At 44.0% G+C, this 16,483-nt stretch overlaps 1 long non-coding RNA gene and 2 other non-coding genes across 4 annotated transcripts; all 3 read right to left on the reverse strand.

The window, feature by feature from the left end:
• Window positions 1–1,796: 1,796 nt before the first annotated feature.
• Window positions 1,797–7,432, reverse strand: LOC128421526 (uncharacterized). Of its 2 annotated transcripts, none has more exons than XR_008332334.1 (5): window positions 7,345–7,432; window positions 5,592–5,695; window positions 3,551–3,616; window positions 2,230–2,630; window positions 1,797–1,863 (listed from the first exon to the last, which is right to left on the reverse strand). It is a non-coding gene; the product is annotated as an uncharacterized LOC128421526 (long non-coding RNA). The 2 variants fall into 2 exon arrangements; XR_008332335.1 differs by having other exon boundaries at window positions 7,116–7,421.
• On the reverse strand, window positions 3,795–3,912 carry LOC128421570 (small nucleolar RNA SNORA26). Its single transcript, XR_008332351.1, has one exon. It is a non-coding gene; the product is annotated as a small nucleolar RNA SNORA26 (small nucleolar RNA).
• On the reverse strand, window positions 7,153–7,274 carry LOC128421571 (small nucleolar RNA SNORA26). The gene has a single exon (XR_008332352.1). It is a non-coding gene; the product is annotated as a small nucleolar RNA SNORA26 (small nucleolar RNA).
• Window positions 7,433–16,483: the final 9,051 nt, after the last annotated feature.

Genomic DNA, 16,483 nt, shown 5'->3' on the forward strand with positions numbered 1-16,483 from the left:
TGGCTCCCCCTAAAGCAGCTCAACAACTTTGGCTCCTCTAAAAAAGCTCAACATTTTTGCCCTGCACCCCCAAAAATGGGGCTTTCCTCCTCCCTTAAAAAAGCTCAACTACTTTGGCCTGAACCCCCCAAAAGTGGGTAGATCACTGCCAGTTTTTAAACTCTGTGAGTAGATCAGTGTCTCTTGGGAGTTGGCCACCCCTTCTGTATATCAATGCCTGATTGCATTTGTAGTTCCTCAGCTTCTTAGATAAAGCAAGGGAGGGGGGCTTTCCCCCTTAAGCAAAGGCAGCATGTATAAGGTGCAGTGACTTTTTTGTGATGCTCTCCCCCCCAAAAAAGACTCTGGGATGTTCTTTATTCAGTAATTAACATTATCTTTTAGCCTTTAGGAAGCAACACCATTCTTAGTCAGGCATTTTTGGCTGTATTTGAAGTTGGCTTTATGTGGAGTTTATATTGTTGGACACCGCCAAGTGGGAGGAAATGTGTGACATTAAACTAATAAACTGGCTTTCAATTAAAGATCAAGCACTGCAACTTTGTATCTTCAAGATCTATACCACTCTTGTTTAGAGCTAAACTGGCTGTGCTTGGATGTAATCTTTATCAAAATGGCAAACACTTAGGGTTGGCTATTAGTTACTAGTTTACCTTGAAAAGATCAATATGGTATAGTAGAGGAAAAAAGAATGTATTGGAACAAACTCCCCAATGAGCAAAGCATAATATACTCCCAATATCTCTTGCAGCTCTCCCTTACATTACTTATGACATCATTAAAAATAGTCACTGAACCTTTTGCCTGAAACTATATTCAGTGTCTCATATTCCCCCAGTGTCTCAGCTCCGTTCTACCCCACCCCCACCCCTCTCAGAATGTGTGCACATGGGAACGCATATGTAGATTGTGTGCAAGTGGAGATTCCCCTGTACCTGGTTAAAACTTGTGTTGTTTCATCATTTAGCCATTTTAGCTATCATTTTTAAGACTTAACATTTAGGCAGTAGAGCTTTGAAAAAGCTTTTTTAAAAATCATGAGTCACTCATTGCCCTGCTAAATATTATTTTTGTAAGCCGGGGAAAACTGAAAACAAATTTAAATTAAAAAAAATCAAGAAAATCTGAATATACCAATAGGGAAAAGATACAAAGTTGCATTTTGAAGCAGATATAATACAACAAACCATTTAGTCTTCATTTTTTAAAAAAGGTTCAGTAAAAACATAAGGCGCATGAAATGTCAGTCTTTTTTATTAGCAAGAAACCTGAGTTTGCTTATTGTTGCACAGCTTTTCAAATATTGGCACCAATTTAGTTACTGCTACTCTTATTTCTTTCTCCACATCAAATCCTGAGCTGTATTTGCTTTTTATGACAGCCATGGCTGGAAACCCAGACTCACATAGATGGGATGTTGCAAAATTAATCATTATCTTCAGTGCTTTGTTACTCAATGTTGGGAACTCCTGTTTTACTGAAGTCCTGCCACAGAATGAGCACCATTGGTGCGCACACTGACACGAGTCCAGACTATTTTATTTACTGCCATGTAGTTGTCCACAATTCCAAGCAAATATTTCCCTGTTACTCCTACATTTATGTTCTTACCAAAAAATATCTTCCACCATTTCATTTAGATCATCATCAAGCAGTACATAACAGATGAGCATCTCTATTGCTATCAGTGGAGACATCAAACTGCAAACCAAAGTCCTTCCTCCCCATTTTTTCTAAAAGCTGCTCATTAAGACCCTCTCCTAAATCTTGAATTTGCATTGTCAGAGGATATAGTAGATACCATATCAATAGAGTTCTTCTGCTATTGTATGGGTTTCTTACATTTTGCGACCTGGTAGGTTACTTTATGGGACACGGGTGGCGCTGTGGGTTAAACCACACAGCCTAGGACCTGCTGATCAGAAGGTCAGCGGTTCAAATCCCCGCAGTGGGGTGAGCCCCTGTTGCTCGGTCCCTGCTCCTGCCAACCTAGCAGTTTGAAAGCACATCAAAGTGCAAGTAGATAAATAGGTACTGCTCCAGTGGGAAGGTAAACGCCGTTTTCGTGCGCTGCTGTTTCGCCAGAAGTGGCTTAGTTATGCTGGCCACATGACCCGGAAGCTGTACGCCGGCTCTCTCAGCCAATAAAGCGAGATGAGCACCGCAACCCCAGAGTTGGCCACGACTGGACCTAATGGTCAGGGGTCCCTTTACCTTTACCTAGGTTACTTTATAGGATGCTAAAAGAGCTTTACTAAAGGACGGCAACCTGTTTATTAAATACTGATTCTTTCACCTGACTTAGTTTTCTAGAGAAATATTCCATTGGTTTACCCACATCATTCTTATAAACACTTTCTAAGTGGTGTTTCATTTTGCAAGGCAACATGCATTCAATAGGGAGTATTTTCAAACACAAAACACACTGTGGGTGCTCTTCATTGTTCACATTAATGAAACCAAAATACAAATAACTTTCATCTTGTTTTCTGTATTTGCGGCTCCTTTCTTCATCAACTTCTTCTTTGTCATCCTCAACAAGTTCTTGCTTTTTACTAGTACCTGCCAAACTAAAGAATCTTTCCATATTGCTGCTTTAATTTAAGCGTGGGACCCGGGTGCAAGAAACTCTGGAAGCAGAAAACAGTAGCACAGGAGGAAATGTTAGGCTAAAACAGACATCAGTTGGCTATACTTATGGGCATAAGTGAATGCCATCAGTGTTGACACCTGCCTTGATTTTACAGATTTATTTTTTGTATTGTTATCCATTTTGGCCAATGGGCAAGTGGCGGCTGCGTGTGGCCGAGGTTTGCTGCTGCCGCTCATGCTGCCGCCTGTGCCACCGCCGCTCTGCTAAACGCGGCTCCTGTGCTTGCCCTTGCGAGTGGCAGAGGCTGTTGGAGGAGGAGCTCACCCCCAAAAAAGCTTGCCGACCCCTGTGAAAAGGTTGTTCAACCCCCAAAGGGGTCGCGAGCCACAGGTTGAGAACCGCTGATTATTGCGTTTCTTGTACACTGAAAACAAGAGCAAGATGCATTTTGGCCACTAGGAGGCACTGCCATTAACACAAAAGGAAGATTCAGTGCCTTCTTTGTGGGCTTCCCTTTGTTAGCAAGGTTGGTGGGTCACTTTCTGTCCTCTCGTAGGAGAAAGTACAGAGGAACAGAAAGAATCTGAAATTGATCAAAGGCTTGTGTTGTGGTTCTACTTGTAACAAAATAACAAGTAAATTCAATTTGTAATTATTGTCTGGATAAACTACTTTTAATATACCAAACATGGTAATGCTATGGCAAACAAAGTTATATAGTGGTCCCTTGGGTTACAAACACCTTGGGTTACAAACACTTTGGGTTACAGACTCCACTAACCCGGAAGTAGTACCTTGGGTTAAGAACTTTCATTCTTCTTACAGGCTACTGCATTGTGCCCCTTCTTTACTTGGTAATGAAATGTCAGCCAGATGAATGAATCTTCCCTTGCCACACCTGCAGTTTCTACAGAACCATCTATAATCCATTCATCTGCAGCTGTTCATAGCACTCACCCAGATGCTTGGGTCTTCCTAGTGGTGAGGGATGCTCAAAACTCTGGATAACCGCCCAGGCATCTGCTAAAAGAATATATCCATTTTAACTTTTACCTCCTAAAAAGTTTTACATGTACCTAACTATCAAGAAAGTACAAAATCCATGGGCTGCTGTTTAAAACGCCACTGACATCAGTCTCAACAATTCTAGAGCAAGATATATCATTGTATCGCAGTAGACATTTCACAAGTATTTTCTTATGGTTGTTCCTCCCGACAGGATCCAGAGGAAAGTTGCATTCTCGCCTCTGGGTTTAAGAGAGAATTACTTTACCCCTTTGTTTTGGCCACTTAAAGCACCACCAGCCTTAAGAGGGCAAAGCTAAAAAGGGGGAAATCTAGTGCCTGCAACTCCAAAGACTTTGACTCCAAATACTTAGTTCACACATTGATGTTTATCACTTGGCAACTACTAAATCCACTGATCTGCAAACATCCACGCCAAATCAAGAAACAGACTGAACCATATAAGCACAATGCTTTTCATATTCATCAGTTGCTGTATTAGGCCCTTTTCCTTTAAATCCTTCCTACTCACAAATCTGGAGGGATGCGGATGGTGCTGTGGGCTAAACCACAGAGCCTAGGACTTGCTGATCAGAAGGTCGGCGGTTTGAATCCCCGCGATGGGGTGAGCTCCCATTGCTCGGTCCCTGCTCCTGCCAACCTAGCAGTTTGAAAGCACGTCAAAATGCAAGTAGATAAATAGGTACTGCTCCGGCGGAAAGGTAAACGACGTTTCCGTGCGCTGCTCTGGTTTTTTTTTTTTTTTAAATATTTTTATTAAACAATTTTTATAATCATACAAGCAAAACATACATAAACAAACAAGAGACAAAAACAGAACATAAACAAACAAACAAAAAGAAAACAAGTACCATTTCATATCCTAATTTCTTGAACCTTTCTTCTTCGACTTCCTCATGCCTCCCATTTCTGTATTCCAAATTCTAATCAATTGCTCAGCAAATCTTCCCTTATTTTACTATAAATTTTAGCTAATCATCCTTATTCTCCTTGTCTTAACCATTACTAATAGTAACCATTTACTTTAGTCCAACATCATTCTAACTGTCATTAATTTTATAATATTTCTTTAGATAGTCCTTGAACTTTTTCCATTCTTCTTCCGCTGCTTCTCTTCCCTGGTTTCGGATTCTGCTCGTCATTTCTGCCAAACCCATGTAGTCCATCACCTTCATCTGCCAGTGCGCTGCTCTGGTTCGCCAGAAGTGGCTTAGTCATGCTGGCCACATGACCCGGAAGCTGTACGTTGGCTCCCTCGGCCATAAAGCGAGATGAGCACTGCAACCCCAAAGTCGGTCACGACTGGACCTAATGGTCAAGGGTCCTTTACCTTACAAATCTAGCACTGTTTCTTCGTTTTTTAATTAATCAGCCCATGTTCTGACCCTGCATCTCCTACACAGGAACAAAGCTGCCCCTTATCTTACTTAGCATTTTGTGCAACACTGGTACAAGATACTGGCCATAAGCAAGTAGTCTCAAGCAATGATTATCTAGCACCATCAAATTACACGACACTCAATAAAGAGAACAGTGCAAACAACAGGTTGTTGCAGTATTTTGAGAGGCGAAAGATACGTACATGCATATGCAATATGCATCAAGGGGTTGGGGGCCAATGACTTCTTGGAAAAATGGGTGGTACTGAGGAAGGATTTGAAGAAAAATAGTAACATCATGCAGGCGTCCTTGGATAAGTCACAGACATCAAGGATAGCAAGGAAACACAGGTAGAATTGTTTAGAAGAGAGCTTTGTAAGACAGCACTGGAGGGGAAAGAATCACAGGCAGTGTTGTAATGGGAAATGAGGGCAAAAAGTAGACTGGGGCAAGGTCACTGAGTTTTAAGTAAGGCACTTGGGATGGATACAAAATAGGATGAAAAGTTAGTGTAAGGGGCTCACTGCAAGCTCTGAGGTCAAGAGACAGATTCAAATGATGTTCTAAAGAAAGGATTGTCATTAATTCTTACCTTCTACCTAAAGGAATATTGCTTCCAGCTTGTTCAGTGACAGAACACTTTGTGGAAGGCCTTGCGGGTAAGATGACAAGGATTTTGCTTTTACTGGAACATACCTGCAACAGAAGAATTAGTTAACTGGCTACTTTTGTTACTATGGCTTTTGAAGAACACAAAGCTAGCAGCAAATGTTTCAACCTTGTAAGTCAAGGCAACTGTACCAAATTTTGTCATAACATGTATCAAAAGCCCACTAATCTGAAGAATTGCAACACTGGTTTTTCATCATGTCACTGCTTGTAGACCAAATGAGGGGGAATGCACCATGGGAATACTCTTAATTAAATCGAGATTTATTGCTTTCTTCCCAATGCTAGCAACCAAAAGGATCTGGGCAGGTGTGTGTTTTAAATTTGAATTCCTGTAGCATTCAAGCAGCATTTTCTGTCAGTTTTCGCAGTTCCAGAGCACTATCCTGACCCTCAAGTTCTACTCTAGAGACTCATACTGCAGAGTGAACATTGTGGGAAGATGCCACAAATGGTTCCTTGTTCCCCAATATCCTCATACAATGTATTTTTAGGACCCATCCTATTTTTTATGATTGGAAACTGTTTTAATGCTGTAACCTGCCCTGGAACCTTAGGGTGAAGGGTTGGGAATGAATGAAGAATATTTATTTCTATTGGTCCAGTGTGATGGATAACAAAACGTAAGAGAGAGAAGACATGATTCTATGTGAGGGGGGAAAGAACTCAAAATATTTTTATGGCAACAAAATTTGCAATTTTTTTTTAAAAAAAATATTAAATGTGTTTCTTTTTCAATGCCCAGAGAAATTGTCTGAAGGTACCTGATGTAGTTCCAGCAGCTGTAAGCAGGCCTGGCCGTATATAAAGGCCACTCTGAACGTTTTTTGGGAGAAAGCAGGGTACAAGGCTGTGTGCGCACTGTGCATTTAAAGCACATTTTCTCCCTCAAATAACTTTGGGTACTGCAGCTTTTAAAGGGCTGCTGGGAATTATAACTCTGTAAGGGGTAAACCACAATGCTCAAAACCCCCTGAGTGTGCTTCTTAAAGTGTACGGTACATATGCAGCCCAAGCATAAAATACAAGGGGACATTGCCAGTCTTTCATACCAAACTCTTAACTTATTTGCACTGCAAAATTAACTCTTGCTGAGCAGTGAAGGACAAGCCATGCAAACGTGGATACTAGTTAGCCCTTTAATATGTTTCATCCTCTTCCGCCTGTATTCACAGGCTATGAACTCCTGCATTGCAGGGGGCTGGACTAGATGAGCGTTGGGGATCCCTCCCAACTCTACAATTTTACAATTTAGGCCGATGACTGAATGCATGGGTTCAACGACATGCTTTTTTATGATTAAATGCTCTTTCTTGAATGAAGCTGGGAAACTTAAGGGGGTGCGGGGCATCTATTTTTGGGTAGATGAACTCCTCATGCGAAGCCTGCCACCCACCCACCTCTCCAAGCCACGGGCTTCAATCCAGCGCCACAGTCAGATACACACCGAAATGGCTCTTCCCGGACCAAGCAGGAGCTCCAGCACGTGTCTCTCACGACAGGATCCGGAAGCAGAGAGCGGCAGCCCTGCCCCGGGTTTCAGTGAGAGGGATCCTCTGCCCCCCTGTGTTGACCACCTCAAGCACGGGACGCTTGAGGTGCGCAATGTTTAAGGGGCTCCGCAGGGAAAAGTCCAATTTCAAGGCCAGCTCCACCTCGCACGCGGCCATGCTTACCTCCAACTTCGGTAGGCCCAGCTGCGTCAAGCCACCCCGACCAACCAGCCAAGAAGCGGAAAGGGGGCAAGTCCGCCTTCAGCGGGTTTATATAGCGAGCGGGCAAAGCCGATCGCGCGAGACTCAGGGCCCAGGGCGCGCGCAATGGATGAGGACGGCGCGAGACGGTGTGGGGGCGGGGAAGAGAGAGAATTCGTCCACTCCGGGCAAGCGCCTCTTCCGGCTACGTCGCTGATTGGTGGAGAGGAGAAGGCACGTGACTTATCTAAAAGAGAAGGCGGGCTTGGCGAGGGAGGTGGGCTAAGCTCTAGGCATAAAATGCTAGAATGGGAGAGGTTGGAAGGGTCATCTAGTCCAACCCCCTTTTAATGCAGGGAACTCGGTCGAACAGGACAGGTGGCCATCCAACCTGTGTGGAAATGGAAAAGGGAGAGGGGTGGAAAGGGGGGCGCTTTTGCCTACACGCTGCAGTGCCTGTTCCGCTCTTACAGCAGGCGCCTCTTGCTTGAAGAGGGAAGAGCGATGCTGTCCATTATCTGCGCATTGCAGGAGGATAAATATTAAGAGACGGTGGCTTGCAGTCGCCCTGCCGTGTAGCCCGCGACTGGTTTCCCCCTCGTGGCACTGGGGAGGTGGGGGTGACAGTTCGCCATTGCTTTGCATTGTGCTGTTTGATGCGCAGGTTTGGCCCATGAAATAAGTGGAACTGCCACGTAACAGTACAAGGTGTTACTTTGTTACCAGCTCCGCCATTTCTAGTTGCAGTTTAGAGCTGCGGGAGAGTTGAGCTTCCGCCTATTTCTCTCTGTTGTGTACTGTATCTGGTTTCAGCAAAGGCTGGATCAAGCAGCCTTCCTAGTACAGTATTTCCTTCTTAATCCAGTTCTCCCTTTCTAGATCACAGGGAGTTGGAAGGGACCCTGTTATGTACTGAGCTGAATAGGATCCAAAATGCAGAGTCTGATTGGCCCTAGAACAATAGGACCCAGAAAAGCCCCGCTGTCTAGTTGTGGCCAGAGTAAGCAGGACACCAACAGCGAGACATTTGCACTTGCCGTGAATCACTTCCATGAATGTGAAGGGAAGGATCTGGAAGCACAAGTGCCGTCTTGCAACAGGGCCAGGCTCTGTCTCCACCGACAACACAGCAAACATGCCAGTGGGTGTTTTTTTTAAAAAAAGCAACTTTAAAAATCATTCTAGATATTTGTGCACAAGGCCCGGTAAGGCCCAGAGACCATTGCAATAATAAACATGAACACACTTCTATCCTTCATTCAAAATTACCCCATGAACTTTTATGAAGAATACAAGCCATAAATAAAAGCTAGCCGAGCTGCAATTTCAATTTGGAGTCCCTGGCTGCTGCTATTGCATGGATTTATGCTTACCCTCTACATGTTGGTCCTATTATACGATGCTGAAAATAGCTCTTAGTATGTCTTCAGCCCACATACTGTCAGTGCACCCCACTATTTGACTTCCACAATGCATATGCCCTGCAATTAACATTTCTAGATTGCCATACACAAATACTGGATGGGAAAAGAGCACATAGAAGCAGTATGTATTTTACAAAGGCAGAAGAACCGTTTTGCACTTGTTGTCAACCCTTCAGTGATAATGTGCTATTTTTGTTTCTTAAAGGCCACTTTCAAAATGTTGTTACACTCCTCCTCTTCCCCAAATGGTGGGAAATTTGAGGGGTGCAGAAGAGCAATCCTGTACCCGGGGGTAGATACATCACTGTGCCAAAGGAACTGCCATTGTATCTGATACTAATCCCAAGGAAGGAAACACACGGCTAGAAACATCCCAGAACACTGTGAATAGGGCAGACTGTACCCCCGTCACAGTCCCTGGAAATATTACTAAAACCTACCAATCAGGAATGGTACAGAAGGTGCTGGGATCTTTTCCTGGCTCAACACCCCCAGCACAGTGGGGTGGGACAGCACAGACAACTAGGCAAAGTGTCACAGGAATATTCAAGAGACCTCTGTTGTACTATCTGCTAAGGCCAACACAAATGTATAAGCATGTCCTTAGAATCACTAGTTCAAATCCCTCTAGGACAAAAAAATATTTTGTTCCCCAACCCCCATGAAAGAGAAACATGCAACCAAAAATGATATTGAGTGGAATATCACTTCTGAACATGTAAGATTTTAATTTGCTATCAATTTAATTTGCTATTGGTTTAATTGCCCTGAATTTGTCCATGCCCCTTTTTCTAGTTTACTTGAAAAAACAGAACAGCAATATGTCTCTTCTATGGTTAATTTATGCTTTATCAATTTTCCAGGAGAGGTGGGGGAATCATATGTTCCTGGGAAGGATTAATATTTTCTGTAGCATTTCCCTATTTTAAATGACTCCAGTGCTAGTATAATTTATGACTTCTTCACTGAATGGGTTACCAAATTATTATTAGGTCACAGCTGCAACCTTATTCAAGCTTTTACACCACAGAAGGCAGGAAATTTTTTGAACCAACTAGCAGCTGCAATAAAGACAAATATTATGTACACAAAGAAGGTTAGTCTCATTGGAACTCTCTCTACAAAGGCACATTTGCACGTGAAATACAACTTTATGAAATGTAATTAAGTTGCAAGGTAGGAGAAGGAATGGCTATACTGTAAAATAATCATATTCCAGGGGTATTTATGGAGAATTGGACCAACTGCAAAAAGCTGCTGTAAATAAAGGTAGATAGGAATAAACGCCCCTAACTTGCTATTAGCACAGAGTGTTAGCCTGCTTTATGCATTTGGTGATGTCATGTTCTGGTAAATGAATTTGGTAGGTCAGTGTGAGGCTGCCTATTGTCTAATTCTTAGACAGAAAACAAATCCTTCTGCCGTTCCCTTCTCACTATAGAAAAAAAACACTGGTTTCTACTCTCTTGGTTTATGACCGAGAGGACCACTGTGGACCTTTATGAATGGTCAGAGGTGAACTTGAGTGGGCATGGACAGGAATGCAGTACCATCAAATTGACGAGCTTGAAAAAGGAAAAGGACATGTACTCATGATGCTGTCCAAATTCATGAGAGCAATGCTTTATTTCTAAAAGAAAAGAAAAAGAGTGTGATAGAGTTAAGGCTTGCCAGTGTCATTGTCCATCAGCCCATATTTCATTCATGTGACAAGCAAAACTATTTTATAGGTGTGGGCAGAAAGTAATGGAAACTCCTACATATTGCTGTCAGTAAATCAACAAGGGTTTTTGATTCCCAATGGTTTCACAAAAGCCACCACAACAAAAAAGACTCCCAATTAAGTTGGTTTTCTTGGCTGATTGTACTTCTTTGTCACTTTCTGTTCAGATGAATGCCAAAGCGGCTTACACACAATAAGCAACAAAAGCAGGGACATAATAGAATATCATCGTTAGAGCACAAGTGATGTAATATCATTAGCAAATGCATAATGTAAAAACAATTATAAATAATTTATTATATATAACGATAATAATAAGACAGAAGCTAAACATTGTTGCATACATTGCCGCTGCCACCACGCCAGCTTAATAATCATGCACTTTACTTAGTCAGCATACAAGAGTATCCTGATTCAATAGAAGCCGCTGCTACAGAACCAGACTGTAACAAACACCCAGTTTTCTGACCCCAGTCAAGTGTTAGAATTCCTGCTCCATGATTGCAGTCATGGGATTGTTGTCTATCACATGACGGTGTATGTTTTGACTCCACAGAGTGGGAAGTGACGGAGACAGGATGTTTGTGTTACTGTGTTCTGTGAAGTGGGACTATTGTCATTTGTTTTTTCTCTTTGCTGTCCGATGCTAGAGAGAGAGGGAGCCATGTTGGAGTGCTCCATGTGTGTGTTTATATGTAAATAAAGTAGATTAGCCAAAATGCTAAGTTGCTGAGGTCTGTTACGCACGATGCGCAAACTCTGCGGATCCCTAAGTGTGCCTGTGCCGGTTGGCATCAGTCGTTGTGATGTTTGGGCTGAAGAAAGCTTTTGAAGCTCCCAAACGAACGGCCAGGAGGGAGAGAACATGCCAGTTGGGCATGTGTCTCTGCCAGGGCCCTACTCGAGTGTAGGGCTGAGCTCCTGACATCAAGTACATGTGCATTCATGGCCAGCAGGCCTGTTTCCACTCAGGCTGCTGTCCCCCAGACTCAAGCTCTCACCGAGAGATTGGAATAAATGCTACACCTCCTCCCTTGGGACTCCACAGTCTCACTGAGAACCACCATCCATCCCCCACAAATAGCAGCAGCATGAAACAACAAGCAAAGGCAGTGATAAACTTGTTATGCCCTACTATCAGCTTCTGGTTGTTCTTGTTTCAGATGACCTGCATGAGAAGCTTAATCTCAAGAGTCATGGTCTGAGCACTACACTGGGCAAAAGATTCCTGCAATGCAGGGGGCTGGCCTAGATGACCCTTCCAGCTCTACAATTCTATGATTCCATGGATGTCTTAACAATTGGCAGCAAGGCACACACCCCATCACTCTTCCCACCAGTTCTGTTACAGCCCAACATTAGCCAGGCTAGTAGACCTGCCAGGGAACAGGGTGAGCTGATGGGGTCAGCGTGCTCATACTGTCTGTTGCTCAGGCTCTTCACTATTGGATTAATTCTGTGTGCTTTTGGAGGGGTGGGGAAGTCTGTGGCCCATGGATTTTGAGCTCCAATTCTATGCATGAGCTTGAAATGTAGATAAGGCGAAGCAATGTTAGCTAGTCTAGGTAGCTGTATGGCTTTGAGGCTCTTACCACAACCACCCACAGCAAAATGGATATTTTCTGATAACATTTTGGTTGGGAGTATTTGGAGGCAAATGAGCAGCAGGCTGTGAAAAGGAAATGCAAGGGTGAATGTTCTTTTGACCTTTCAATAAAAATTATATAAGCACAGTTGTGTTATAAATAGTTCGTTTTGTCTTACCAGAGAAAGGAAACACAAGGCTGTTTTGTTTGTTATGAAGGGATACAATGAGAACAATTGCTCAGTGTTCTTATCCTCCTGATACTATTTTGAAGAATAAAATTTCTTGCTTTCCCAACATTTCTTTGTCAACCATTAAAAAAGAAAATACGTCTTTGTGATATGCACCCTGCCAACATTGCACTTATTTGCTACTAGTTTTCAGAGAGGCAGCTGTATTTGACACAATCTCACAGCATCTTAAAAGACCAACAAACCTACTGTGGTGTGAGTTGAGCCCCTCCCCCCCAAGCCTCCGCTTTTAAAAAACAAAACAAAACAACTTAGCATCAGTGGTAGTTAAACCAGAGTTTACAGTTAGTTCCTCAAGAAAAATTGAAAGAAGACATGCAAACAAAGACATTCAGCAAACAAGATTGTGAGGTGATGTATTTGTAATAATGCAAACATCCTGGCATTGCTAAGCTGATGAACACCTATACAGTGGTACCTTGGGTTAAGTACTTAATTCGTTCCGGAGGTCCGTTCTTAACCTGAAACAGTTCTTAACCTGAAGCACCACTTTAGCTAATGGGACCTCCTGCACCACCGGAGCACGATTTCTGTTCTCATCCTGAAGCAAGGGGTTCTCAATCCGAGGTTTTTGGGGGACAGGAGGCGGGCAGGTGTGGAGGATTCCCTGGTCCTGAATGGGGTAACTGTGCCCCTGAAGGACCAGGTGCGCAGCCTGGGAGTCATTTTGGACTCACAGCTGTCCATGGAGGCACAGGTCAAATCTGTGTCCAGGGCAGCTGTTTACCAGCTCCATCTGGTATGTAGGCTGAGACCCTATCTGCCTGCGGACTGTCTCGCCAGAGTGGTGCATGCTCTGGTTATCTCCCGCTTGGACTACTTGCAATGCGCTCTACGTGGGGCTACCTTTGAAGGTGACTCGGAAACCACAACTAATCCAGAATGCAGCAGCTAGACTGGTGACTGGGGGCGGCCGCTGAGACCATGTAACACCGGTCTTGAAAGACCTACATTGGCTCCCAGTACGTTTCCGAGCACAATTCAAAGTGTTGGTGCTGACCTTTAAAGCCCTAAACGGCCTCGGTCCAGTATACCTGAAGGAGCGTCTCCACCCCCATCATTCTGCCCGGACGCTGAGGTCCAGCGCCGAGGGCCTTCTGGCGGTTCCCTCATTGCGAGAAGCAAAGCTACAGGGAACCAGGCAGAGGGCCTTCTCGGTAGTGGCGCCCGCCCTGTGGAACGCCCTTCCAGCAGATGTCAAAGAGATAAACAACTACCTGACATTCAGAAGACATCTTAAGGCAGCCCTGTTCAGGGAAGTTTTTAACGTGTAATATTTTACTGTATTTTTGGTTTTTATGGAAGCCGCCCAGAGTGGCTGGGGAGGCCCAGCCAGATGGGCGGGGTATAAATAATAAATTATTATTATTATTATTTATTAACCCCCCAAGTGATCAGGTTGGATTTTTATCTTGATAAGTTGTGATTTAGTGGTTTCATGCGGGTATATCCTTTTGAATTTGTTTGTTTCCTTTGTTTGAGAATTACCCCTTGAAGGTCAGCAACAGAGTGTTCTGAGAGACTGAAATGCTCTTCTACTAGTTTCTGAATCTTTTTAAAAAAATGTTATTTTGTTGAAGGGCAAGTATATATCACTGCATGACGAAATAAAATCAATTCTAATTTTGTTAACGTGAACTAATATTTTAAACTAGCCTCCAGTTATGCCTGTTGGGCAGGAATGGATCACTAGTAAAACTGCCCTAAGCTGGAACACAAACAAAATATGCTGGATTTACAGCAGATCACTGATGCTAGTTCACACTGAGTGGTGGATCCTTATGCTGGCTAGGAGAGCAAAATGGGTGGAGTAAGGAGTTTGGTGAGAGAGAAGCAGAACATAGTCAGAAACTCACACCAGGGTGATGCTCTACAACAGGCTTCCTCAACCTAGGCCCTCCAGATGTTTTGAGACTACAATTCCCAGCATTCCTGACCACTGGTCCTGCTAGCTAGGGATCGTGGGAGTTGTAGGCCAAAAACATCTGGAGGGCCGAGGTTGAGGAAGCCTGTTCTACAAGCAAAATTGGTCATACAACTGGGGTGGAGCACACAATGGAAGGCGCTAGATGCTGCTTACAGTGGAATACAGTATTTTAAAAAAGGGATTGGGAACTAGATTGTTGGTGCACTGCAACTCCCATAAGGTAAAGGTAAAGGGACCCCTGACCATTAGGTCCAGTCGTGGCCGACTCTGGGGTTGCGGCGCTCATCTTGCTTTATTGGCCGAGGGAGCCGGTGTACAGCTTCCAGGTCATGTGGCCAGCATGACTAAGCCGCTTCTGGCAAACCAGAGCAGCACACGGAAATGCCGTTTACTTTCCCACTGGAGTAGTACCTATTTATCTACATGCACTTTGACGTGCTTTCGAACTGCTAGGTTGGCAGGAGCAGGGACCGAGCAACGGGAGCTCACCCTGTTGCAAGGATTCAAACCGCCGACCTTCTGATCAGCAAGTCCTAGGCTCTGTGGTTTAACCCACAGTGCTACCATACTGCTTAGTAATTGACCATACTGGCTGAGACTAATCCAGTAAACAGTCATAACTTGAAAGCGGGCTGAAAGGAAAAGCCTTGGTGTAGCAGCTGCCCATTTAGTAGCAGTGCAGATCACCTAGCTGAGCTGCAGTCCCATCCCCATTCCCTTTGGAGAGTGTTCCAATAAATTTGGTGGAACTTGCTTCCAAATAATCATATGTGGAATTGCGCTGCACAATTGCGGTTCTGTGTACATTTAATGAGCTGGGATAGCTCAGTCGGTAGTTTGTGAGACTCTTAATCTCTACAATTCTATGAACTGAGCTCAGTGGAGCTGACTTCTGAGTAAACTTGCCTAAGATCACACACATGGTTGTTCATCATTCAAGAACTGCAACATCAAGCAATGAATGGTAAGGGATGAATCAGCCAGAACACATCACAGGGCATCACTTCAAGCACAACGCTCTGAAGACAAAGGCACTTTGCAGAATCGGCTGCACTAGGCCCACTTTGCAAACTCCTGTCCATCCATGAGTATAGCCAGGGGGTGCAGGGGTGCAGCTGCCCTCCCATCAAGTAAATAAAAAAAAACCTGGACTGACCAATTGCATTACAGATAACTCAGTTCTGTCCCCCCCCCCAATAAATCACGTGTCCATTCCTTCATCACATAACACTTGGGGAGTTGCAAGAGAATGCATGAACTGTTTCCAGTGATAAATGTTTGTGTTGGGGTGATATGATGTTTCCTGCTGCTGGGCTTGCCCCACCAGAGCAAGGCAGTTGCCTCAGATGGCAGAGGCCAGGGGCAAGGAAGGGGAGGTGAGATGCTGCAGACAGACCTTTGCGCATCACGCAGTGTGCCCTGTGTGTCTTAAACCTGGGGGATATCGACCAGTTTCCAGTGTTAAAAGCCGGTAAGATCAGTGCTTTTTTTTTAAAAGGTGCCAGTACTCACCTTGAAGCTCTCACAGCAGGCATCCCCAAACTCGGCCATCCAGATGTTTTGGGACAATTCCCATCATTCCTGATCACTAGTCCTGTTAGATAGGGATGATGGGAGTTGTAGTCCAAAAACTTCTGGAGGGCTGAGTTTGGGTAAGTGTCATACAGTGGTACCTCTGGTTACGTACTTAATTCGTTCCGGAGGTCTGTTCTTAACCTGAAACTGTTCTTAACCTGAAGCACCACTTTAGCTAATGGGGCCTCCAGCTGCCACCGGAGCACGATTTCTGTTCTCATCCTGAAGCAAAGTTCTTAACCCGAGGTACTATTTCTGGGTTAGTGGAGTCTGTAACCTGAAGCGAATGTAACCACTGAAATATTACCTCAGGTTAAGAACTTTGCTTCAGGATGAGAACAGAAATTGCACAGCAGCGGCGCTTTCAGGTTAAGAACGGACCTCCGGAACAAATTAAGTATGTAATCAGAGGTACCACTGTACTTTTTAACATTTGGAGGGAGGAAAGGTGCTGGTCCTGTGAACCCTTGAGTAACGCCCCCCCACAAGAGCACTGGGAAAGATTCAACTCTCAGGCTGCAAACATGACATTTTATATACCATTCTTTAAGAAGGAGGGTGCTATTTCACTCATGTCTTGCTTGTGGGTTCTGGGAACAGAATGCTGCCCAAGAACCAGCAGGCCACAGATCTCTT

Source organism: Podarcis raffonei, chromosome 9 (genome assembly GCF_027172205.1).
Source record: "Podarcis raffonei isolate rPodRaf1 chromosome 9, rPodRaf1.pri, whole genome shotgun sequence".
Lineage (NCBI taxonomy): Eukaryota > Metazoa > Chordata > Lepidosauria > Squamata > Lacertidae > Podarcis > Podarcis raffonei.